Here is a 27817-nt window from a genome sequence, read left to right as displayed (position 1 = left end):
TTATAAGAAAAGCATTTTGTATGATATTTCTCGATTAAGTGGAGGGTACGTTGAGTTTTGTTTTGTATCTCCTCGTTTTAGCAATGGAGCTCACTCTATGTTTATGTTTACAGATGTGCATGAGTGTGTCTTTTTCTTTCTTTTGTTCGGTTTATTTTGGAGACACTCGTTTGGCTCATTTTTTACATTATCTGATTTTTGTGTGTGTGTGTGTGTGTGTGTGTGTGTGTGTGTGTGTGTGTGTGTGTGTGCGCGCGCGCGCGCGCGCGTGGGTGGGTGGGTGTGTGTGTGGATGGGTGGAGGGGGATGAGTCTGGAATTACTGTTTTCGGTTGAGGTGTATAGGTCCAGTGTACACTGCAATACCAGTTTTGTGTTATTTTTTATATTTTTTAGGTTTATTAAGGGACAGTTCCTGTATGTTATTTATCTGTTACGTCGTTCTGTGGGACTCTGTCTGATTCCGCTGTCTTCATTTGAGCCGGCCAGAGTGGCCGTGATGTTCTAGGCGCTACAGTCCGGAACCGAGCGATCGCTACGGTCGCAGGTTCGAATCCTGCCTCGGGCATGGATGTGTGTGATGTTCTTAGGTTAGTTAGGTTTAATTTGTTCTAAGTTCTAGGCGACTTATGACTTGAGAACTTAAATCGCGTAGTCCTCAGAGCCATTTGAACCATTTCTTCATTTGAGGTATATACGTCAAAAGAAGAATTTGATTCCAATTCCGCCATTTTTGCATTTTATTTTTGTTAGTTCTTTTTTATTTTCATTTGCTTCACACGGAAGAATGTGTGTGTGATATTTTCCGATTATGTTGTTGTTTTCTGGAGGTGCTTATAGTACCCGTGTCGTCTTTTCATCTGTATAGGTCAAGCGAATTATTCGAATCAAATGTTGTGTCTACTCTATATTTTTGCTCGATTTATTATACAGAAATTCTGGAATGATATTAAGTTTATTAACCGGTTTAAATTTGTCCCGGCCAAAATCTCTTCCATTTCTGCGATTGTCCCATTAATTTCATTTCATCTGCTGATTCCAATACTTCGCATGCTTTTTATGTTTGTAAAGAGCTGCATTATGCAATACACAGCTGCAGTGGTATATGTTACTAGAAACAATCGATTTTGGTCTGGGATCATACAACCATTGGGTCCAAAAACCGTCTGAACCATTGGAATCGCAGTTGTCGAATGTACATTTTCTGTCATTGATATTAGCTGTACATGTGCACCATCGTTCATTTAATCTTCAAGACTTTTTCCCCAATATTATATATAAACAGATAATATAAATGATGGAGCTATGTACACTCGCTAACTGCTGTTCGAGTTACGCAAACGCGCAGCTGAGACGGTTTGTGCTAGTGATGATTTAAGCTAGACCGAAATCGATCCTCTTAAATTAAATGTGACAATACAGCGTTGTACTAGATAAGGCAGTCCTTAATGATCATGAACCTGTTTTACGTTTGTTTTCGATCATAATGGTCATTCTTGCTGCCCCTCTTGCAGAAGATCATAATGGTCATTCTTGCTGCCCCTCTTGCAGAATGTCATTAAATGTTATCTGTGATTGTCGTAGGAATTCGTTTGAACTATCCACTTTACTCTAAATATGACGTCGTGAGTCAACAGGTAGAATTGGAGTGTGCTCTATTCGCTTTAATTGCTTAATTTAGCAATCATAGCGGTCTCGGTGATTTCTCTTGCTTTTCGATAACACATGCAAACTGTCTGTGACTCAAACAGGGTCATGATGCTGGAATTTTCTTCTGTCTGTAAAGACGAACACATTTTGGAAATTGGTGCGAACTGTGTGGTGTCATAGTAAGCTGACCTTTCACCAAAACAAATGAATACCCCTCTCTTGTTGCTCTAGGAAATTGAATTAGGAGGTTGGAATAATTTTAACTGGTAAACTCATTGTGAGTTTATTAGCTATTCGGGCATTTTCATCATTATGTCACTGCTGTATATCATTCAATAGGAAGGCGTGATAATTTCGTCTTCCATTGATTTAAATTACTTTTATTGCAGTACGTGTTTACCTATTGATATTCACGTCCCTACAAAACGATGTGCTCTGTTGTTTCTGTGGTTGCTGTTTAATGTTGATCACAGGGTATGTTAACAACAATGCTGTCAGCTAAACCGTCGGGGACCGTTGCCTAGAAGTTACTTCCGTTTTCTCTCGAGTACTGGAAGTATCTTTACGAATTCTTTCTGTGTGTTATTGAGTAATAGGAGCTTTAACTTTGATTCAAGTTTTGTAGCGTTGAATTGTTTGTTTCGAGAACACCTAGTAAAATATATTAAAGTTCTTGGGGAGCTTTAGAAGCTTTGAGCAAAGCGAACACCCAGCAGCAGCAGCGAGGTGCATTGTACCCGCAGGAGGTACGAGCCATTCACTTAACAGTAACCAATTAATTTACCACGCACAATGATCTGCAGTTAGAATATCGTACAAGCATTTAAATGACTGTGAGTGTAGTGGAGAAGTACTGGCAAGTTGAAGTTTTACAACGGACCATGTTGAGATTTCGTGACATGTAACTAGTACAGCGTAACATGTGAAAAATTGCATTGTCTTTATTTTTCACATAGTTTCAAAGGTTTGACGCTTGGCTTTTAAAAACAAACCGGTTTACTGAATTTTTGACATAGTCCACGTATGTTTGTCATACATTCACAAATTAATTACTTAGTTTCACAATGATAAATGTGTAACCAATGACCTTGCTACTCAATTGTACATACACAGTGCCCGCGATCATTGCACAGTCGTACAGTTGGAACTTTCTTTCGTGTGTGAAGACGAAACGCTTTCAAAGCTGGTGGCAACTGCGTACAGTAACGTTGAGTTGAGCTGGCTCGGTAACATATGACAATTCTTCTCCTGTTGCTTAAATAAATTGAATTAATATCTTTTAATGTCGTTAACTGTAAATCCATTGGATGTTGATTAACTATTCAGGTGTTTTCATTAGGTAATGCTGTTTATCTCCAAGTCGCAATACGATAAATTGGTACATATATTTATTTATGTAAAATTTTACAGTCCTTCTCGGTTGACGATTCGTAACTGCGTTGCTAAACATCGTAGAGCTCTGCTGGTCTTGGCGTTGTTGTTTAAAGTTGATCACGGGTATGCTAATAACAAATCTTTGTCAACTAAACCGCCGACGACATTTGCCTGGCAATTACATCAGTATTCACTGAGAGTACTTGAAAGAACGATACTAATAAGTTGTGTGACTTATTCAGTTAAAGAAGCTCCAGTTTTGATTCATGTATTGTTCTGTTACCTTTTATGCTTCGAGTTCAAATAATGAAACATATTAAAGTTCTTGAGGACTTTTACAAGCATAGAACAAAGCGAACGCTCTGCTTCGGAAGCGAGGGGCAATGTATCGACGAGAGGTATGGGCTACTGACTTGATTGTCTCCTGTTTGTTTACCGTATAATATCAAATTCAGTTTTAATATCGTATAAGCTTTTATATGACTGGGTATGTAGCGAAGAAGTATTGGAAAACTGAAGCGTAACGACTTAGTGTGATGTGCTTATGCAACATGTGAAAAGGAAAAAAAAGCAGATCCATTAACATTGCAGTACATTGTTCAGTACGTCATGCAGTTACAAAGGTTACGAGAGTGCTTGACTTGTAGGGACAGATCTCTTTGCCGAGTTTTTGGCAGTGTTCAATTGCTGGAATCGTCTATTCTGACAAAAGTTACGACTTAGTGTGATATGTTTTTGCAACATGTGAAAAAGAAATCAAACGCAGTTATATTAAAATTGCAGTACATTGTTTCAATACGTCATGCAGCTACAAAGGTTACGAGAGTGTTTGACTTGTAGGGACGGATCTCTTTCCTGAGGTTTTGGCAGTGTTCAGTTGCTGTAATCGTCTATTCTCAAATATTTTATTTAGTTTCACAACGAGAATGGCGTCATCTATCCCTGTCACCAAAACTGTTATATCCAACTGTCTGTGAAGAAGACAAGACGTAAACAAGTTCATGTTGCGTAGAGTCATAACGAGTTGACTTGGCACCGTAGGAAAATTATTTTCTCTTTCTGTTACCCAAGAAAATTAAATTAACCATCCTTAAATGTTAATTCCGTTGAGAGTTTATAAGCTGACTTGTGCTTTATCATTCAAACATTTCTTGGTAATTTTCAATCGCACATACCGTTGTTACGTCGTAATTGTTGCTTAGATCACATGGCGCTAGAGAGTGCTTCTAGGTTTAGTGCTGAACATATGTTGTTGGTGACTCTGCCAAAAACAAGGCAAGGTGCAGCCCGGTGGGTATGCACTCAGTCAGACAATCATTACCTCGTCAGACACTGCGGAGAAATTAGGGATTTAAACCGCCACACTGTTACACACATTATTAACCAGTAACTTCACTAACAAGATGTTCCCTTAAGTAAACACAAATTAAATTACCGGTGACATACTGAACGAACCTAGAGTGGTAACCAAATCACGACGTAATGTGTGGCCAAATACGAAGTTTAAATAACTATACTTGGTGTGTATCTGAAACCAGTGTAGCGTTGTACAGTCTTGCTAATAAGACTGTCTGTCTGATAATGACAACTTTAGATAACTGCTATCAAAACAAAATTATTCATTGCAGAATAAATGTACCACATAATCAACATACCTTTGGCTGTCATCGAAGCACTAATGTTATTTTAATACATATATTAGAAATTAGTAAAAACGAATTAAATTAATGAATTCCTGACTAGTTAGAAACAGATAAACATTTTCAAGGAAATTAATGATATTTAATCTATCTGGATATTATAGATCGTTTGTGACACTGACATCTCTTACTATTACAAAAGTTAAAATTAAAAACATGACATCACGTCCAAAGTTTTTCCTTGCGATACACTTGAGAGACGTAGCAATAAGAATTACTCGTGGAGAGCGTCTGGCCATATTTAATCTGCTGCCCGTTATCGTTGCAGTAATGTTCCGACGTATCAAGACGTTTTTCTCCCGGTGTGTGGGAGGGGAGAAAGACGAAGGTCTGCGACTGGACAAGAACTTGGTCGCTGCCCGAGGTGGCTTTGAGGTGAGCCACTTCACGTTGCATTACTGAGACAATAATTTGCAAAGCAGTAAAGTTTTACAGCTACTTCATTGTAGATAGGACAGTGAACACGTATTACAGATTGTAACGATATATCTTAAATTAATCTGCGCTTCGCTACAAACATCCCATGTGACATGTGATTATAAATAATACATCTTAGACAGTAATCTCTATTAGTGTATTGACTATGAAGTTTGTGTGTCGGATTCCGTGCAAGAAAGCATTACGTTTATGAGAAAAGAGAGGTTCAATGTGCTAAAACAGAGAAAATTCAACAAACCTTACTTACACATGCACGCACGCTCACACACAAACACACACACACACACACATAATTATAGAAATTACGTTTAAATCCATTTCGATATCTGGTGATGAAAGTGCCTGCTTTTCATTAGTTCAGGAGAATGTTCTAAAATACTACTAATTAATGGAAGGGGCAACGGTAATGACCGACCGCCATGTCATACTCAACAGACGTCCGCACTGGCTGCACATACGGAGGGATGGTTATCAGTTTTCGTGACCAGATCTAAAATACCGGCACATTTGTTCATCACTGGAGCGAAATGGAATGTGCTGATCACTCAACAACACACTAAAGCCTTCAACCTCGTCTCCAGAGGTAGAGATTTTTTTAAAAATTTACCATATCTCGACCTCAAGTAAGATAAATGGTTGGTCTCCCTTTTGCTTTCTCACCACAAGATAACGTGAACAAAAATTATGGCGTATAAGAATATTTATGCCACAGCCTTTGCAGATTTAGTTGTCTTCTCACCAGACTATGAAGACATTAGAAATGTATCGTATTCAGATAGGACGCAAGGTGACTTCAGTGTGTGAAAGTGATATGTATGAAGTAGCATTTCGACTGATTATTGGCCAGTCATACCTTTTCTGACAGTCGTGTGTCTTTCTGATCTGAGGGATAACGGCACGTTGTGTGTCTTTGGTTGCCCGCAGGCCTCCTTGGCTGCATGATATTCCTGCTCTTTAGCCCAGATCCTACAGGCCCAGCTCATCCCCTCCTTGTCAGCAGCACATTGTAGCCTCACTTCTGTCATTATAAATGGTAAAGTTGTTAGGCTAGCCGAATGCCGACTATCGGTAGCGGCTGTCTTGATGCAGCTCTTGGCCCTAAGTGAGCTTGCGGCTGCCATTGTATTTCCATGGGATCTTTTATCCGGTTGCCAAACATGTTATGTTTTTACATTTTAGTTTTTAATCTTATGACATTTTGTATTTGACAAGAACACTTTTGCCCCGACGTTTTCCACCTATGGTGTGATTAAATGTAATCCATGTACTCTTTATTCTGATGAAGATTGCCCTGTTGCAGTCGCAACCATGGTCAATATGACAATAATGTTGTGCAACCGATGTGGATATTCGTACATCCTGTAATTACAGGCAATCAATTTATACTCACTACCGCTTTCTACAGGCCAATAAATTCTTAATAAAAGTAACACTTAGTAACACCTGTAGATGTTAAGAACTTGCTCTATCTCTGAGTTATAAACATCATCTATATCATAAAACTAATAAGTTCTTTTCCAACAGGAGCGTCAGTTTACACTCGACGCGTTCTTTATGGAGCTGCTGCAGAAGCGGCTGCAGGAAGAAGATGAAATCCGTGCTGCTCCGGTGAGTGAAAATTGGATCTGTATAGGGAATAATAAAATTTGGTTTTAACGTGTATTTTTCGTCCCAAGTTCATAGAATCCTCACTTCCGACCATGGTAATAGTTAATACGCTGCTGCCGGGTATTTTGTCGAGTCGTTGTTTGCATTTTGTGTACAATGCTTCGATGATCCTTGCAGCAATCTTTCTGGGATGCAGCGAGTCTGCTGTTTCGTGTATTCCCTCCACGGACTCTAACAAGTTAGGCAACGTCATACGACCTGAACGAGACAGCTCTGTCGCTCGTTGAAATATTGTGCATACAACAGAAACAGCAACTCGGTATAACTCCCATAAGCACTTTAATAACCAATTGCGCAAAGAAAATCTTACATCATGAGATATTAGTGTTTTGTTAGTTTTACTAGTTGGCCAGACATGGACTGACATAGAGAAGTTACTTGAATATTACAATCAATCACCGTATACTTAATATCAATAAATAGCCTGCAAAATTCGTGATAAATGTAACACTTTGTCACTATGTGCCATTTTAGGAACTAGCACATTTCCTATGTTACTGTTGGATATCAGAAAAGTAATAAGTTCTCTTCCAACAGGTGCGTCAGTTTACGCTTTACGCGTGTTTTGCGGAGCTACTGCAGAGACGACTGCAGTGAGGAGAAGAAAGCCGCACTTCCACTGTGAGTGAAACCTCAACCTTTATAGAGAACAATAGATTTAGGTTTCTACCTGTATTTCTCTTTTATTGGCCACACCGTAACCCCCTTCAGAATGGTAGTCTGCGTTTGCGTTATCTTGACGACTCCTCAATTCTACGTTTTTAATGTAACTGAAATGCTGTCAGCTTAGGTACATCAACAAGCCCACAAAACACAAAATTTTATGGTCGACCGTAAATTTTGTTATACTGAACTGTGGGTGGTTATCACGATGCTTACAATATCGTTCTTCATTAACAGTTTTCAATTGTGAGCAGATACTTTGTCCGTTTGCGACAGTATACTTTTTCGCTATAGTGTTCATTAAATTCAAGATTCAACGGTACAATATTCTCCCCCTGTCCTCTCCCGCATATGCAACAGTTATCAAGTTTTCAGTATACTTTTACCTTGAGCATCCCACGCGCTGCTTTTACTTCATCTTTTGGTTCCGTTCTTTTACACTGCATCAACGTTTATTTGTTTGTCATGTAATTGTCCATGACGCCCTCCGAATTTCGGTTCAGCATCTGCAGAACTTCTAACTCTACGATTCTGGAATAAGTGGATATACAAATAGTCTCAGTTCTCTCGGCTACTTTTACATAACGGCTCAGTTCAGTATAATGGTCAGTATAACAGACATTGCAATGGTAGAAATATCGTGATACTTACAACAACCATCCCCCATCATCATATAATGATTCTGTAGCCCATGTCATCAGAAGGAACTGTATTCAGAGAGTAGGATAGGGGCAATTAGTCGTTGCTCGTAGTTTTTGGATTTAAATTCATATTTACGATACTTGGTATTCTAGGGTTGATGAGTAGGGCGACACAAAAATCCCTCCGATGAACCTGCATCTGAGGTGGAGAATTATTTATCAAAATATTGTCATCGCACTGTTTTATTGGCCCATAACTGCGAAGCGCGTTACACTTGCTCTAAAAGCTATTAACTACTAACAGTGCTCCGAGTTTATTTTGCTGTCTGAACCATATCTATGCAGAAATCGATTCTATATATGCTTCGTGTCCTACGATAATTAAGCAGTTTTTTTACAGATTATGTCATATCAACCCACCATAATGTGATCGCGTTTTTAATTCTGCATTTTAAATTTGTCTTCAGGTAAGTGCAGCGGCCTCCCCGCCAACCACGGAGGCTCCATACTCCACACCGTGCAGCTCATCATACCCACCAAATCGTATGCTGCCTGTTGGGGGCGCCGCCGCCAACTCGGCGCCTGGAGAAGAGTCACTCCAGTGGCCTCCCCGCCAACCACGGAGGCTCCATACTCCACACCGTGCTGGTGTTCAGAGCCAACAAATTATACGCAGCCTGTTGGGGGCGCCGCCGCCAACTCAGCGCCTGGAGAAGAGTCACTCCAGTGGCCTCCCCGCCAACCACGGAGGCTCCATACTCCACACCGTGCTGGTGTTCAGAGCCAACAAATTATACGCAGCCTGTTGGGGGCGCCGCCGCCAACTCAGCGCCTGGAGAAGAGTCACTCCAGTGGCCTCCCCGCCAACCACGGAGGCTCCATACTCCACACCGTGCTGGTGTTCAGAGCCAACAAATTATACGCAGCCTGTTGGGGGCGCCGCCGCCAACTCAGCGCCTGGAGAAGAGTCACTCCAGTGGCCTCCCCGCCAACCACGGAGGCTCCATACTCCACACCGTGCTGGTGTTCAGAGCCAACAAATTATACGCAGCCTGTTGGGGGCGCCGCCGCCAACTCAGCGCCTGGAGAAGAGTCACTCCAGTGGCCTCCCCGCCAACCACGGAGGCTCCATACTCCACACCGTGCTGGTGTTCAGAGCCAACAAATTATACGCAGCCTGTTGGGGGCGCCGCCGCCAACTCAGCGCCTGGAGAAGAGTCACTCCAGTGGCCTCCCCGCCAACCACGGAGGCTCCATACTCCACACCGTGCTGGTGTTCAGAGCCAACAAATTATACGCAGCCTGTTGGGGGCGCCGCCGCCAACTCAGCGCCTGGAGAAGAGTCACTCCAGTGGCCTCCCCGCCAACCACGGAGGCTCCATACTCCACACCGTGCTGGTGTTCAGAGCCAACAAATTATACGCAGCCTGTTGGGGGCGCCGCCGCCAACTCAGCGCCTGGAGAAGAGTCACTCCAGTGGCCTCCCCGCCAACCACGGAGGCTCCATACTCCACACCGTGCTGGTGTTCAGAGCCAACAAATTATACGCAGCCTGTTGGGGGCGCCGCCGCCAACTCAGCGCCTGGAGAAGAGTCACTCCAGTGGCCTCCCCGCCAACCACGGAGGCTCCATACTCCACACCGTGCTGGTGTTCAGAGCCAACAAATTATACGCAGCCTGTTGGGGGCGCCGCCGCCAACTCAGCGCCTGGAGAAGAGTCACTCCAGTGGCCTCCCCGCCAACCACGGAGGCTCCATACTCCACACCGTGCTGGTGTTCAGAGCCAACAAATTATACGCAGCCTGTTGGGGGCGCCGCCGCCAACTCAGCGCCTGGAGAAGAGTCACTCCAGTGGCCTCCCCGCCAACCACGGAGGCTCCATACTCCACACCGTGCTGGTGTTCAGAGCCAACAAATTATACGCAGCCTGTTGGGGGCGCCGCCGCCAACTCAGCGCCTGGAGAAGAGTCACTCCAGTGGCCTCCCCGCCAACCACGGAGGCTCCATACTCCACACCGTGCTGGTGTTCAGAGCCAACAAATTATACGCAGCCTGTTGGGGGCGCCGCCGCCAACTCAGCGCCTGGAGAAGAGTCACTCCAGTGGCCTCCCCGCCAACCACGGAGGCTCCATACTCCACACCGTGCTGGTGTTCAGAGCCAACAAATTATACGCAGCCTGTTGGGGGCGCCGCCGCCAACTCAGCGCCTGGAGAAGAGTCACTCCAGTGGCCTCCCCGCCAACCACGGAGGCTCCATACTCCACACCGTGCTGGTGTTCAGAGCCAACAAATTATACGCAGCCTGTTGGGGGCGCCGCCGCCAACTCAGCGCCTGGAGAAGAGTCACTCCAGTGGCCTCCCCGCCAACCACGGAGGCTCCATACTCCACACCGTGCTGGTGTTCAGAGCCAACAAATTATACGCAGCCTGTTGGGGGCGCCGCCGCCAACTCAGCGCCTGGAGAAGAGTCACTCCAGTGGCCTCCCCGCCAACCACGGAGGCTCCATACTCCACACCGTGCTGGTGTTCAGAGCCAACAAATTATACGCAGCCTGTTGGGGGCGCCGCCGCCAACTCAGCGCCTGGAGAAGAGTCACTCCAGTGGCCTCCCCGCCAACCACGGAGGCTCCATACTCCACACCGTGCTGGTGTTCAGAGCCAACAAATTATACGCAGCCTGTTGGGGGCGCCGCCGCCAACTCAGCGCCTGGAGAAGAGTCACTCCAGTGGCCTCCCCGCCAACCACGGAGGCTCCATACTCCACACCGTGCTGGTGTTCAGAGCCAACAAATTATACGCAGCCTGTTGGGGGCGCCGCCGCCAACTCAGCGCCTGGAGAAGAGTCACTCCAGTGGCCTCCCCGCCAACCACGGAGGCTCCATACTCCACACCGTGCTGGTGTTCAGAGCCAACAAATTATACGCAGCCTGTTGGGGGCGCCGCCGCCAACTCAGCGCCTGGAGAAGAGTCACTCCAGTGGCCTCCCCGCCAACCACGGAGGCTCCATACTCCACACCGTGCTGGTGTTCAGAGCCAACAAATTATACGCAGCCTGTTGGGGGCGCCGCCGCCAACTCAGCGCCTGGAGAAGAGTCACTCCAGTGGCCTCCCCGCCAACCACGGAGGCTCCATACTCCACACCGTGCTGGTGTTCAGAGCCAACAAATTATACGCAGCCTGTTGGGGGCGCCGCCGCCAACTCAGCGCCTGGAGAAGAGTCACTCCAGTGGCCTCCCCGCCAACCACGGAGGCTCCATACTCCACACCGTGCAGGTGTTCAGAGCCACCAAATTGTACGCAGGCTGTTGGGGGCGCCGCCGTCAACTCGGCGCCTGGAGAAGACCGTGTCGCTGTTAAACTGTTGGACCGCCATACCGCGGCCAATAACACCTGAAATCACAGTTGCCGATTCAATAAAACTTCGGCTCAATTGGATAACATGGTGTTGTTATTTATTTTAGTTCTAGTGATGTGGCATAACGGTAGCACACGTGACTCGCACTTGGACTGACGGTGGTACAATTCCCTATTTGTCCATCAAGTTCTGGGGTTTCGGTGGTTTCTCTAATCAGTTTTAGGCAACAACATGGATAGTTCCTTCATAATAAGTCTCGTACAATTTTCTCCCCAATGAGAGCTCCATCTGTCATTTTTTAACCTTCCTCATGCCCGAATAATGCCTACATTTTTCTTTACCTGAGTAAGAGATCCATTTGAGAAATATTAAAAAAAATCTACTGTGATATTATTAAATCAATGCAAACATTTACAGCCCACAGCAATTGGTTTTCAAATTCTGATAAGTTCAACCGCAAAATCATAGACACTAATGATAGCACTTAAAAGACTAGAGTGGCTAAAGGATCTCTGCATGTAAGGATAACAAGTTAGTCCCTGGTTTCTAGACGGTTACGTATTAATTCAGTGCGACACATGTAATATAATCTTAAACTTTGCAGAAAGTAGTCCGTAATCAACATTTGACATCGTCAGTCTATAGTTTTCACGGCACTCGGTTAGTTTTTATTCATTAATGACCACCTTTACTCCTACCTGCAAAACTATGGGTGTCAAACAGAAGGTATGTTGCGAACAATAATTGGTGGCATATTGATGTAATTACAAAGAAGTAAACAAAGTGATTATTTACGATTCCATGCTCAGCTCTAAGACCTATGCACACTTCACAGACGACGCGTCTTACGACATACTCTTTCCCCTATGATTTTTAAAACATTAACTTTCACTTTGAGCGGACTAGTACCATCAGAGAAGAAAATTCTGTACCATGAGACTCATTTTCACTTTTTTGTTTCCCTTGAACTACTGAGTTGGCGCAGAGACATGAATGTATCAAATGTTGTGGGGAAATGATTATGCAATCAATTTGCGCAAGCTCAGTTAATAAGTGGACCTATGATTATTTACAACGGAGTCACATATTCGATATATTAAAATTAACCCATCTGCTTTTCCCACATTTTAATTAAAAAACATTCATCCACTTACCTCAGTATATGAATCAAAAGAATAGCTACGATTCAAACAGGGAGCAAATAAATCTATAATCTCCTTTGACGGCAATGGTTCAACCATTCTTCCGAATTTATTACTTTGAAATACGTTGTCTGACTGATGCTCTATTATTGGCTCGTGTCATAAAGAGCTGACACACCTTCTTTTGCTCCTATCGTACATCACGGCAAGCACGAAACACGTAACTACGCCACTTGCCCTATTCTAAACTTTCCCTAAAGCATCGAAAATGGTTCAAATGGCTCTAAGCACTATGGGACTTAACATCTGAGATCATTAGTCCCGTAGACTTAGAACTACTTCAACCGAACTAGCCTAAGGACATCACCCACATCCATGCCCGAGGCAGCATTCGAACCTGCGACCGTAGCAGTAGCGCGGTTACGGACTGAAGCGCCTAGAACCGCTCGGTCAAAGAGGCCGGCCCTAAAACATCACTCGACGTATATAACTCAGCTGAAAAACCAATCACCAATAAAAAAGAGCACAAAGCGATACCAATAAAGAAAGCCAAAAACTGATTCCAATACACACTGTCAACAGCCGCTGCAGTTAACGGAATGCGGTAACAAGAACAACATTTGGGATTAGCACACGGTCCCATTCCACACTTCTACTTTCACCTATGACGTTATGTAAAGCACACTTTCCTCTTTTCGTTAAGACAACAGCAAATTTAACAACAGGCCGTTGCCATGATTCATGGGCACGACATTTTTTTTTTCTAGACAGACCATTACTGCCGTAAACAAACATAAGAAAGACGGTAAGTATTTCAGTCACTAAATGAAGAGTAACTCATGTGACAAACGTGGGAATTAGCTAGTTCTGGGCGGGGGAAAACTAAAAATACTACAATAAGACTAACATCATCCAAGACAATCACATAATAGGAATATGACTCACATGAATTCCTCCAGAATGAACCCAACCAAAAAGTAGAAAGAACACACAAATGGAATAGAATATTTTATTAGACCTATATAGCTCAAACGAAGACAATAACACCACCCCTCCTCCTCACCCCGAGAGAAAAAAATCCATAATGACTAGTATTGGAAATTTCACCTGACTTAGATAGCTGAAACGAAGACAGAAATGTAGACAATCACCCACCTGAAAAGCTATAATAATAAGCATAATGAATTTCACTAGATCTATATAGCTTCAACGCGAAAGAACTTGCACCCCTGCTAACAGCCGTGTACCGCAAGTCTTTAAGAGGAACGGAAGGTTCCAAATGATTGGAAAAGAGCACATTTAGTCCCAGTTTTCAGGAAGGGTCGTCGAGCAGATGCGCAAAATTATAAGCCTATATCTTTGACATCGATCTGTTGTAGAATTTTAGAACGTGTTTTTTGATCGCGCATCGTGTCATTTCTGGAAACTCAGAATCTACTCTGTAGGAATCAACATGGATTCCGTAAACAGCGATCGTGTGAGACCCCTACTCGCTTTATTTGTTCATGAGACCCAGAACATATTAGATACAGGCTTCCAGGTATATGCCATTTTCCTTGAATTCCGGAAGGCTTTCGATACGGTTCCACACCGTCGCCTGATAAACAAAGTAAGAGCCTACGGAATATCAGACCAGCTGTGTGGCTGGATTGAAGAGTTTTTAGGAAACAGAACACAGCATGTTGTTCTCGTTGGAGAGACATCTACAGACGTTAAAGTAACCTCTGGCGTGCCACAGGGGAGTGTTATGGGACCATTGCATTTCACAATATATATAAATGACCTAGTAGATAGTGTCGGAAGTTCCATGCGGCTTTTCGCGGATGATGCTGTAGTATACAGAGAAGTTGCAGCATTAGAAAATTATAGCAAAATGTAGGAAGATCTGCAGCGGATAGGCACTTGGTGCAGGGAGTGGCCACTGACCCTTAACATAGACAAATGTAATGTATTGCGAATACATAAAAAGAAGGATCCTTTATTGTATATTCGGTAAAACATCTGGGAGTATGCGTACGGAACGATTTGAAGTGGAATGATCATATAAAATTAAATGTTGGTAAGGCGGGTGCCAGGTTGAGATTCATTGGGAGTGTCCTTAGAAAATGTAGTCCATCAGCAAAGGAGGTGGCTTATAAGACACTCGTTCGACCTATACTTGAGTATTGCTCATCAGTGAGGGATCAGTACCAGGTCCGGTTGATAGAGGAGATAGAGAAGATCCAAACAAGAGCGGCGCATTTCGTCACTGCGTTATTTGGTAAGCGTGATAGCGTTACGGAGATGTTTAGCAAACTCAAGTGGCAGACTTTGCGAGAGAGGCGCTGTGCATCGCGGTGTAGCTTGCTGTCCAGGTTTCGAGAGGGTGCGTTTCTGGATGAGGTATCGAATATATTGCTTCCCCCTACCTATACCTCCCGAGGATATCACGAATGTAAAATTAGAGAGATTCGAGGGCGCACGGGTGCTTTCCGGCAGTCGTTTTTCCCGCGAACCATACGCGACTGGAACAGGAATGGGAGGTAATGACAGTGGGAAGTAAAGTGCCCTCCGCCACACACTGTTGGGTGGCTTGCGGAGTATAAATTTAGATGTAGATGTAGACATCGATAACATAACCCCGACCCCTCAGCCCTCTTCTCAAAGAAAACTATCCAAAACACAAATCTGAAACGCACGTTTCAAAGAAATCTCATACTAAACAATCTCATACTAAACAAATGGATCATAAAAACGTTCTTACCAGCCACAGTGCAATAGTGCTCTGTGTACTGTTGCTATTGGTATGTTTTCTTCTGAATATCGGGTGGCGTATACAGATACTCGGAGTATACGCATTATTTATGTAATGAGAAGTGTTATGTTGTGGCTTAAACCATTCTAACCCTTCTTCGTGAAGATGGCCGGTGACTGAAACCGATTGATATTTAGATTTAAAATATAAGCGGCTGATGGTCAAACATGAATTTATACATTACTTGACGCCTTCCAAAAATGATTAATTGAAGCTGGCCCCAAAACACGCACACACACACACACACACACACACACGCACACTAGACTCAAACACACAACATTCGGACAAATTCTAGCGTCCGATTCCACTCGTCGGCTTTGAGCAATTATGTCATTCCTAAGGCAAAGAAGCTACGTATAGGAGATCTACGAAAGTAACGTATCATACTTGTAAGCAAAAGAATGTAGCATGCGATAAAATGAAACTCAAATTTCACGCAGTTATTTACTTACCCATTAATTGTATAGATACGAACGGAAGGTAACGAAAATAAGTAAGTACTAGAATAAAAAACAAATTTTCATGTATGATAAGAATTATTCTCGTCATTTATGCGAGTAGAAATGCAAAGAGAATCTCTATATTACATTACACTAAAGCGCATGATGAGGTCATACGATTATAAAATAGCGCTAGCTTTACAATTAATTATTGAATTTAACGGGAGAGGCGCAGGAACGAGCAACGAATATTGCAATCACAAACTAAAATTTATCTATATAGTTGAATTCTAGTTACTGATTCCAACAGTTCCACGACTCATATGTAAATTGTTTTTTTCAGAAATTATATGCAGTGCAACGCCATAGCATTCTACGTTTGTAATTGATCTCTGAAACTAATGAGATGAAATACCAAAAATTGGAATCGGTACTAGAATTACCTTAACGGATTCGAATATTAGAACCTTTTTCGCTGTAATTCATAGAGCAATTACAAGTACAGAAATCCTATTCTCCTGCATGTTAGTGCACACTCCTGCTGAAAAAACGTTCTAATTAATGAACTATAGAATGGTCGCGATCGATAACTAGAATTGACCACAGAGGAGGCTAATTCTAGTTACCGACTCCGGCTGTTCGATGGTTCATAATTTTTGACATTATTGCAGTAAATCTGTGGAATAAGGTTTTGTTGGATTTTTATATTTCTTATCGATCTCGGAACTACTATGAAAAAAAAACAAGTATTGTAGGTCTAGAGTCCAAATTATTCTTAGTTTAGCACTACTGAAGAGAGTAATACCAAATGTAGAAATACTCAAACACTGTAATTCTACACATGTTTTTAAAACGGTCTAAATAACAAAACGTGGAGTGGCTAGAACTGCTAACTAGAATTAACCTACATATTTCTAGTTACCTATTAAAATATTAATCGTTTTTTCACAGAAGTCCAGAGAGAAATTACGAATGCAGAAATCCTGTTACATTTCAGTGCACACACGTGCTGGAAAAACGATATAAGTAACGTACCGTGAAATCGGTAATTAGAATTTACCGATACAACTTAATTGTAGATAACTGATTCCAGTATTTGTAAGATAGCACTTTCTGTGAATTTTTTTTTAATTAATGATATTTCACAATATTATGACGTCTTCATGCGCTATATTGTATTGGATTTAAAGATTCATTGTGCTTTTCTTATTCGCGTAAATTAAGATAATGAAGTATTTCATACACGTAAACATATCTTTTTATGTCCTTATTTATTTTCGATACCTTCAACGCTTTTCAATATAGTTTGGGGCTAAGTAAGTAATCACGTGAACAGTAACTAATTTTATCGCATGCTTCATTCATTTGTTTACGAATATGATCAGTTGTTTTCAAAGCTTGCCTCTACGTGGCGTCTCTGATTTAGATATGAAGTCATTACTCATAGCCGACGAGTGGCATCTGACACTAGAATTGATCTCAACATTCAAATCTATAGAAGCAAACAGTAAACTAAAAGCAACAGTTGAAAAACCGAAAAGGTTTAGATAACCAATAACTACTAAAGACTTGTTTTCATTAAACTGCACCTTTCCCACAAACCGAAACAGAAACATAAACGCTCACAATAAAGAGTTAGCCATCACTAACAACATGTCTCCTACAAACACAATCCATTTGGTATATGCCACGTCTCCACGACGTTACATTCGAAAAAAAAGAAAAATCTGTAAGAATCAAGATTATAAATATAATCACTTTTTGTTTCGCTCATAACAATCTAAGCTGTGTTCTTAGGTTCGTACATAACCTCTCACTCGACGAACGTACCAAATTCGATATACAACCTAATATTTGTGGGACGCAAGATTATAGACATCATCACAAATCGTTTTCTGGCAAGAATTTAAGCGGTGCATTTATTTTCCTAACTAACCTCACCCTCGGAACTCATGCCACATACGGAAAGTAATAGACAGACATTTGGGGATTAGCGAATGATTTGATTCCACCCGTCCACTTTCATCCATGACTTCATCTTTGGAATAAACAGAATATATAGTTTACACCAGTCACTAAGCTCAGGCCACTCACATCCTTCGCATCGTAAACTCAAGACGACACAGAGGACGTCGGTGGTCAAAGCAATGGCCTAAACACAATATCGAAAACATGGATTGACCAATACAGCGCAACTTAAAACAGCAAAATCACTTAGAGGAGAGTTGCTACGCACTATTCTGGACCTGGCGATGGTGAACTAATTTAATCTATCGCTCTTAAGCGTCTTATCGGCTGCCCAACTCAGGTACCTCTGTTACATTCTTGTAGATCACTTTCAGTTGTTAACATTTCTTACACTTACGTCAAAGTAACAAATTGTTATTTCGATTTAAATTTCTTCTGACTTACGCATTTCGTAATCAACGAAGTATCACCCTTGCTTATTTCAGTGATATTACGATTAAAGTTCACTAAATAAACTGAGAAAAATCAACGTCGACAGGATATGCATTTACAAGTAATTCCAAGTACACATGTATTGTGAATTATTGTTTACTCTCGTTACTAAGACAACCAAAGATAATGTTTAAGTTACAGCTGATTGGGAGCGTAAGCAGCGTCTCAGTCGAACATATACAGTCACGACACTCCGCCCTCTTTACTGTTTCCCAGTGTGACTGAATCGCGCCAAGCGGCCAGGGAGTAATACTGTTGAGCTCGCCAAGATCTTGTGGAATTAAAAGCAAATCTGAACTGTCTATATTGGTCTGTAGAATGGTTGTGACAAATGGGAGTGACTGTAGGCCAATAAATTGCAGCAACAAGAAAATGAAGGCACCATATTTCTCTTTTTATAGGTTTCTTAACCCTCCAGCAGGCGCCTGAACTTCCATGACGCCATTAGTCGCGATGTATCTCGTGAATACATGCGACGATTTTTGTGGTCTTTTGTTTGTTTATAGGTTCTTTTTCTTTTGATTTTGTTTTAAATTGCAGTTACCTTTATTTTTACAGATTTTACAAATACAGAAGTGAACATCAGGGTCATTACACTTTCAAATTAACAGAAATATTTGACATTTTGTAATGGAGGAGTACATGAAATTCTTTAAAAAATTATTTATTATAGATACAAATAAATTATTGAACTAATCAAAGCATGTCTCTTTTTAGTGATTGCCCTCTACAGAAAGACATTGTTCACAAATTATTTTTGCGTGCTTTTGCAAACAAAGATGTGTACCGCATTTTTCACATGTATACTTGCTGAGACAAGTCTTTTTTGTCTCCCTGTAGCACGACGGGCACCTTTTTCTTTTCTTGTTTTCTGATTCCAAGGATTGTTCAGTGTTTTCTTGCCATTTTCCTTTAGGTTTGTACTTTACTGGCATTGACTTTATATCATCAAGTAGAGTCATAACAAGATCTCTTCTTTTCAGATTATCTTGCAGTAGAGTCAGAGCCAAAGTTTTGAGGTATTCGCGCCGATTTGAGTATTTATTCTTGTTGCCCATGAAAATTACTCTTAGAGTTGACGCCTGCAATGTTATCTCTTTTTTCGAGACATACGACACAACGGTTTCATTCTTGCTGTAGCCAAATACGCTATCATATTGCTGTCTACTTCTTGGTGCTACGAAATTCGATGGCAGTTCCTTCTTGTTTTTTGCAAGTCTCCTTTTATGCAGTTCTCTTACTAACTCCAAACTAGTGAACCAGTTATCTGCTGCAATGTTTCTACCCGTCCCATACATTGGTTCGGCAAGTCTCAGAACTACTTCTTTGGCAGAGTTGTTATTCTGAAAGGGTCCTTCTGGTTGTAATCCACAATATATTTCCATGTTGTAAGTATAATAAAGCTTGGCATCACATAGGCAGAAAATTTTGATGCCATATTTACATGGTTTAGATGGTATGAACTGGCGAAATTCACACCGCCCTCAAAATGCTGGTAGCTGCTCATCAACTGTGACGTTCTGACCGAGGGAGTAATGTGTCTTGCAGTTATTCAAACGCATGGTGAACATTTCCCTCACGGCTGCTAATTTGTCTGTCTTGCGCCGTTCTTGTCTTGTGGCTCCATCATCAAAACGAACTCATCTTATTAGGAACAGGAAACATTTTTCGGACATGGTCATTCTAAAAATATTCAGACCAAGGTCATCTGCTGTCCAGAAGTCGTGAACATTCTGTCGCCCACCACGGAACACACCAGCAAGGTATAACAAGCCAAGAAAGGCTTTTATTTCGATTGCGTCTGTGTCCTTGCACTCACTCTCGCGACCAAAGTTTCCTTTTAGATCAGCTATACGCCTGTTAGTGTTGACCACAGTTAGATCTAGGATATCATTGCTAATGAATAGGCTCCAACAGTCAATTTCAGTTACCATTTTCTTTGCGTCTCGAACTATCTCAGGCAGTTTGGTTAGTATATTATGAGGCCGTGTCTGTGTTGCTTTCCAAGGCACTTTCCTCCATTTAGTTCCATCTTTACCTAAAATAAAAAAATTAGTACATTACACCATTATTAGATATTGTTATTATTGCATCTGAAAGCATATTTATTGTCTTTTCTACTCACGAAAATAGTAATGTTCATCAGTTTCCTGCGCTTCATTATTTTCCTCTTCATCAAATTCATGATCTGTGTCTGAGTCTACAGATCGTGTTCCAAGTATATCTTCGGTTTCTGAATCAGTTTCTGCAAGATCATCTTCATCTCCAATGGATACCTCGTCGTCTAAAAGAAGGTGATGTACTTCTTCCAAATCCTTAGGATTTTCTAGATCATATCGTTTACTCATTTTGAAAGAGAGTACACGTAGCTGCAACGAAACGTTGCTTCACTTAGAAGACAACAACGCAACTGCCGACTTGCGTACGCTGCGAACAATGCAACAGCTGCAGTCATTAGCGGCAACAAAGCGTTACCCGAGAGATACAGGCAGTACACGCTCCCACACCTGACTCATTTATGACCTTGTCAGTGTCGGGATAAGACTGAAATTCCTGTGAAGCAATAAGAAAGGTATGATACAAGATGTCGTGGGCCAGCAAACCGTTACCACTGTTCATTGCGGTAATATTAGAGAAAAAGTTGGCCATGTATCTCACAGATACATGCGCGACTGTCGGAGGGTTAACAACCCTCGCAGGTCTGAATCTCTACTCCACAGAACGGCTAATTTATGCTTTTCTTCTAACATACAGATATTTACTGCAGAATGTCGTGTTCTTTAAAACAGAAAAGTGCTAGTAAACAGCAGAAGACCAGACCTTTTGCAGAAAGTCATCGTATATCTACTCAAAAACGCAAGGTTTCTTCGCTAGACTTCCAGTCAAATCAGTTAATACGAAACATAGGTAACCTTTATGGAATGCAATACCTAACGTAGGAGACAAGCTTTTGAAACCAAAGTAATTTACAGAAATGTTTATGCGTTAGATCGTTGTGTGAAGTGGAAGTCTGTGTGAAACATTAGGTTCCCTAAAATGTTGTTACGTGTCAAGGAAAGTGCCTGGCGTAATAGGAACTGACAAAAAAATATTCTTCTCATCCATGAAATTGTGTGTTTGTATTGGATTGTTTTCAGTGGAGTAAGTTACAGTTATACACATATTCCAAAGTATTTCTTCATTATTAAGTTGTAGGTTATGTCACTGAATCAAAGAGATTCGGTAGTTTTTACATGTATCTCATGATCATTCATGTTTTAACAATTTCATAATACAAAAATTTAATAATTATTTAGCTAATTAACTAGAAAATGATTAAAAACGAACTTTAATTTTTCCGCTGCCTTGGGGCGTTATTGTCACACAAACTGCAGATGGTAGCACTGAGCATCGAGATTGTGTATGTCAGACTGTGGCCGAGTCAGCCTTACACTCAGTATTTTCTCTTAACTAAACTTGTGGATTCAATGACGCGTCCCTACTATCAGAACTAGCAACACTGTCTATAAACCCAAACTACATGCACGGCATAAGCTGACGCTACCAGCACCACAGAGCAAAACAAACCATCGCTCTGCACAGGAGTCTCATCCGCTACACCAGTACATCGTAGCTCAAACCCGACGGGCGGTATCGTAGTCTACAGTTGAACCAATTACTATACTGCCGTATTTCCTGCATCCTATCTTTCCCACACTAATACATTTAACTGGTCAAGCTAAGGCTAAAACTATGTATCCCGACAACATAATGACTTCGTCAACTGCCTCGTGCCGACGAAAGTTTCTTTCTTGAAACAACCCCTATTCGTAGCAGTTCGTACACATCTCGCCTTCAGCCCGCTGCAGGAAAATAACTCCATGCTTTTAAGTATTTGAAGAATAAGGGAGCCATTTTATGAGAACGATCTGTGACGCCGAAATTCATAGGGGAAGCCGTGCAATTTTTCCATTCCCACACTTATAGCTTTGGTCTCCTTGTTACCGAAAGGCTCTGTACGAACAATTTTGTTTCTGTATTCAATGAACAAGACTTAAATCCGAACGTTTGTGGCGTTTATTCGTCATGTTGCTGTTTCTCCAAACATTTCTGACGTTACCAATGTACTCAGTTTCAACATAAGCTTCCTCAATGTACCAGTTTTTTACAATCGTGCAGAGCAATGAGAACTGACATATAGGAAGAAACTTACATATAGGTAGGAACTGCATGCAAATTTTTAATACTTCTAGAGGAGAAATCACAAGTATGGACACCTCTTCTAATGGCAGCGTATCACAGATCGCTGGACAAATGACAGGTACTAATCATCAGAAAAGAAACAAAGCCGGTCACCTCGTTTGCAAGAAAGCACACATAACAGTAGGCCTATATCAATGACGTTACTCCGTTGTCGAATTATGGAGTACGTTTTACAATGTCGCGTTAGGACCTTCTTGTTGATCTGGAACCTCTTCTATAGAAATAAATATGGATTCCATAGACAGAGATGTAGCGACAATCATCTCGCTCTGTCTGTCCGTGAAACCCAGAGCGCCGAAGAACGCGGTGTACAGGTGACCGCCGTGTTCATTGACTTCGGTACAGTCCGGCACTGTGGTTTAGTGAAGAAAGTAGAGCCTGCCTAGTAGAGGACCAGATGGCTTGTCTCACCACGTGCTCACACACAGAGCTTAGAACGTATAGCTTGGGGTCCAAGAGAGCAATACATAGTCTTTACTACACTCCTGGAAATTGAAATAAGAACACCGTGAATTCATTGTCCCAGGAAGGGGAAACTTTATTGACACATTCCTGGGGTCAGATAAATCACATGATCACACTGACAGAACCACAGGCACATAGACACAGGCAACAGAGCATGCACAATGTCGGCACTAGTACAGTGTATATCCACCTTTCGCAGCAATGCAGGCTGCTATTCTCCCATCGAGACGATCGTAGAGATGCTGGATGTAGTCCTGTGGAATGGCTTGCCATGCCATTTCCACCTGGCTGCCTCAGTTGGACCAGCGTTCGTGCTGGACGTGCAGACCGCGTGAGACGACGCTTCATCCAGTCCCAAACATGCTCAATGGGGGACAGATCCGGAGATCTTGCTGGCCAGAGTAGTTGACTTACACTTTCTAGAGCACGTTGGGTGGCACGGGATACATGCGGACGTGCTTTGTCCTGTTGGAACAGCAAGTTCACTTGCCGGTCTAGGAATGGTAGGACGATGGGTTCGATGACGGGTTGGATGTACCGTGCACTATTCAGTGTCCCCTCGACGATCACCAGAGGTGTACGGCCAGTGTAGGAGATCGCCCCACACACCATGATGCCGGGTGTTGGCCCTGTGTGCCTCGGTCGTATGCAGTCCTGATTGTGGCGCTCACCTGCACGGCGCCAAACACGCATACGACCATCATTGGCACCAAGGCAGAAGCGACTCTCATCGCTGAAGACGACACGTCTCCATTCGTCCCTCCATTCACGCCTGTCGCGACACCACTGGAGGCGGGCTGCACGATGTTGGGGCGTGAGCGGAAGACGGCCTAACGGTGTGCAGGACCGTAGCCCGGCTTCATGGACACGGTTGCGAATGGTCCTCGCCGATACCCCAGGAGCAACAGTGTCCCTAATTTGCTGGGAAGTGGCGGTGCGGTCCCCTACGGCACTGCGTAGGATCCTACGGTCTTGGCGTGCATCTGTGCGTCGCTGCGGTCCGGTCCCAGGTCGACGGGCACGTGCACCTTCCGCCGACCACTGGCGACAACATCGATGTACTGTGGAGACCTCACGCCCCAAGTGTTGAGCAATTCGGCGGTACGTCCACCCGGCCTCCCGCATGCCCACTATACGCCCTCGCTCAAAGTCCGTCAACTGCACATACGGTTCACGTCCACGCTGTCGCGGCATGCTACCAGTGTTAAAGACTGCGATGGAGCTCCGTATGCCACGGCAAACTGGCTGACACTGACGGCGGCGGTGCACAAATGCTGTGCAGCTAGCGCCATTCGACGGCCAACATCGCGGTTCCTGGTGTGTCCGCTGTGCTGTGCGTGTGATCATTGCTTGTACAGCCCTCTCGCAGTGTCCGGAGCAAGTATGGTGGGTCTGACACACCGGTGTCAATGTGTTCTTTTTTCCATTTCCAGGAGTGTATTTACAATATACAGGATGTAACTGCTGTAAGTCCAGATATTTCTATTGGTGACTGTGGGCGGTGTGCTGAAAGACTTTATATTAGTCTTGTCCACATACCGAGAAACACCATTTATAGCACTAGAGCTCCGCATTGGTTTGTCCGACATCAGAGGACTGGAACTTTAATAGTGGGAACTTTTTATTTACAACTCGTACAAATTAGATACGTGTTTCAAAGTTTTACTGAATTTCAGAGTAGTCACCAGCATTGTTTATAACCCTGTGCCTGCGACGTGGAAGTCGTAGGATAATCTTTGCAGTGTGAGTTGTGTCGACAGTTCGATCGGCGCGCTCAATTTCCCGACGAATTTGTAGTAGTTCTGAAGTGAGTGCAGTAAAGTGCTTCCTTCAGTTTAGAAATCGAGTTGAATCGAGTTGAACCCATCAGTGAAAGAAATCAGTAACAGCTTGCACTGTACGTGCTTGAGTATTGTACTGCAAAATGATGACCAGGTCCTGCAGAAAGGGTCATCACTTCTGTCTATAAGCTGGATGTAGGTTGTGTTCCAAAAATGAAATCTAATTTCGAATTGGAAGAGTTCGTCCAAACATGAGGAACCTGTCTTTCACCGTGAAATTGTTATACCATATGCTATCAGTGCGACGTCAGGAACAATTTGATATTTTCGGTTCCCTGTCATCGATCATCCAGCATACAGCCCCGTTTCGGCCCATCCGATTTTCATCTGTTTCCAAAACATAAAAACACCCTCGTAAACTTCGCTTTGATACTGATGAAGCAGAGATGATGTGGGTCGGTCAACAAAGCCAAACATTCTACACTGACCGTATCAACAAACTGGTCTCCAGTCGGAGGAAATGTGTTCGTCACCAGTGTGCCTATAAGGAGAAAAAAATGTATATACACTCCTGGAAATGGAAAAAGAACACATTGACACCGGTGTGTCAGACCTACCATACTTGCTCCGGACACTGCGAGAGGGCTGTACAAGCAATGATCACATGCACGGCACAGCGGACACACCAGGAACCGCGGTGTTGGCCGTCGAATGGCGCTAGCTGCGCAGCATTTGTGCACCGCCGCCGTCAGTGTCAGTCAGTTTGCCGTGGCATACGGAGCTCCATCGCAGTCTTTAACACTGGTAGCATGCCGCGACAGCGTGGACGTGAACCGTATGTGCAGTTGACGGACTTTGAGCGAGGGCGTATAGTGAGCATACGGGAGGCCGGGTTGACGTACCGCCGAATTGCTCAACACGTGGGGCGTGAGGTCTCCACAGTACATCGATGTTGTCGCCAGTGGTCGGCGGAAGGTGCACGTGCCCGTCGACCTGGGACCGGACCGCAGCGACGCACAGATGCACGCCAAGACCGTAGGATCCTACGCAGTGCCGTAGGGGACTGCACCGCCACTTCCCAGCAAATTAGGGACACTGTTGCTCCTGGGGTATCGGCGAGGACCATTCGCAACCGTGTCCATGAAGCTGGGCTACGGTCCTGCACACCGTTAGGCCGTCTTCCGCTCACGCCCCAACATCGTTCAGCCCGCCTCCAGTGGTGTCGCGACAGGCGTGAATGGATGGACGAATGGAGACGTGTCGTCTTCAGCGATGAGAGTCGCTTCTGCCTTGGTGCCAATGATGGTCGTATGCGTGTTTGGCGCCGTGCAGGTGAGCGCCACAATCAGGACTGCATACGACCGAGGCACACCGGGCCAACACCCTGCATCATGGTGTGGGGAGCGATCTCCTACACTGGCCGTACACCTCTGGTGATCGTCGAGGGGACACTGAATAGTGCACGGTACATCCAAACCGTCATCGAACCCATCGTTCTACCATTCCTAGACCGGCAAGGGAACTTGCTGTTCCAACAGGACTATGCACGTCTGCATGTATCCCGTGCCACCCAACGTACTCTAGAAAGTGTAAGTAACTACCCTGGCCAGCAAGATCTCCGGATCTGTCCCCCATTGAGCATGTTTGGGACTGAATGAAGTGTCGTCTCACGCGGTCTGCACGTCCAGCACGAACGCTGGTCCAACTGAGGCGCCAGGTGGAAATGGCATGGCAAGCCGTTCCAAAGGCTACATCCAGCACATCTACGATCGTCTCCATGGGAGAATAGCAGCCTGCATTGCTGCGAAAGGTGGATATACGCTGTAGTAGTGCCGACATTGTGCATGCTCTGTTGCCTGTGTCTATGTGCCTGTGGTTCTGTCAGTGTGATCATGTGATGTATCTGACCCCAGGAATGTCTCAATAAAGTTTCCCCTTCCTGGGACAATGAATTCACGGTGTTCTTATTTCAATTTCCAGGAGTGTACATGAAAAATAAAGATATAAAATGTCAATAACTTTTGTTATATTCAAGAGACATTAAGAGTTTTTACATACAAAACCTGGAGAATCTGCTTTTAAAAAATAGCACACTCTCATAAAATGAGATATTCCTGTTAGTACTTTCTCCTTAGTTTAATCTTCTAATCTCACCACTGTTGATTAAAAAGTTACTGATCGTCGTAAATCGCTGATATACGGGTCGTAGTCTTATAACTAGCAACAAATGATAGCAGACGTGAATGCCAGCCTGCTCTTTGCAATCCCAGGGGCAGACACAATGAAGACAGAACACTTAAATCTTGTACATGGAGAGAGATAAATGATAAACGAAATTTAATGAGTCATATAATATAATAGGCTCGTTTAGCTTATGTACTTCAAGGATCAGTGACCTAATACAAATGTGTTTATGTGAACAGAATACAGTAAAATGTGATCCACATAATATACACACGGATACGACGCAAACGGATGCGCGAAGCGTCAAGACTCTAGAACCGTTTGGAAGTTCTCACGCGATGAGAGACGCTGCGCCAAGTGGACGCGCCACCAGTGGTGGAAGCAGCAGCAGTTTGCTGATACACAGTTACTTTGTTTAGTTTTTGTTTTCTTTGTTTTGTTTATTGCCATGTGCTTCTGCAAAGAAGTAACCTATACCTGTGCATTTCCTGTTAGCAAATTAACCCGATTTTTTTTTGTTTTTGTGTAAATAAAGGTGCATATCCTTGTGTAAGGCGGCATCCTAGTGTAATTTTCCCTCCTTCAGCAGCTCCATGTCACGCCACTAAGTTTAAATCTCGGGCTGGTGCACAGCATATAGTTTCGATCATTGAATTCTACTGGTAGTTTGCTTACCTATTACGTTCAAAAATGGTTCAGATGTGACCTAACATCTGAGGTCATCAGTCCCCTGGAACCTAGAACTACTTAAACTTAACTAACGTTAGGACATCACACACATCCATGCCCGAGGCTGGATTCGAACCTGCTACCGTAGC

This window comes from Schistocerca gregaria, chromosome 5 (assembly GCF_023897955.1).
Source record: "Schistocerca gregaria isolate iqSchGreg1 chromosome 5, iqSchGreg1.2, whole genome shotgun sequence".
Classification (NCBI taxonomy): domain Eukaryota; kingdom Metazoa; phylum Arthropoda; class Insecta; order Orthoptera; family Acrididae; genus Schistocerca; species Schistocerca gregaria.
This window is presented reverse-complemented; position numbering follows the sequence as displayed.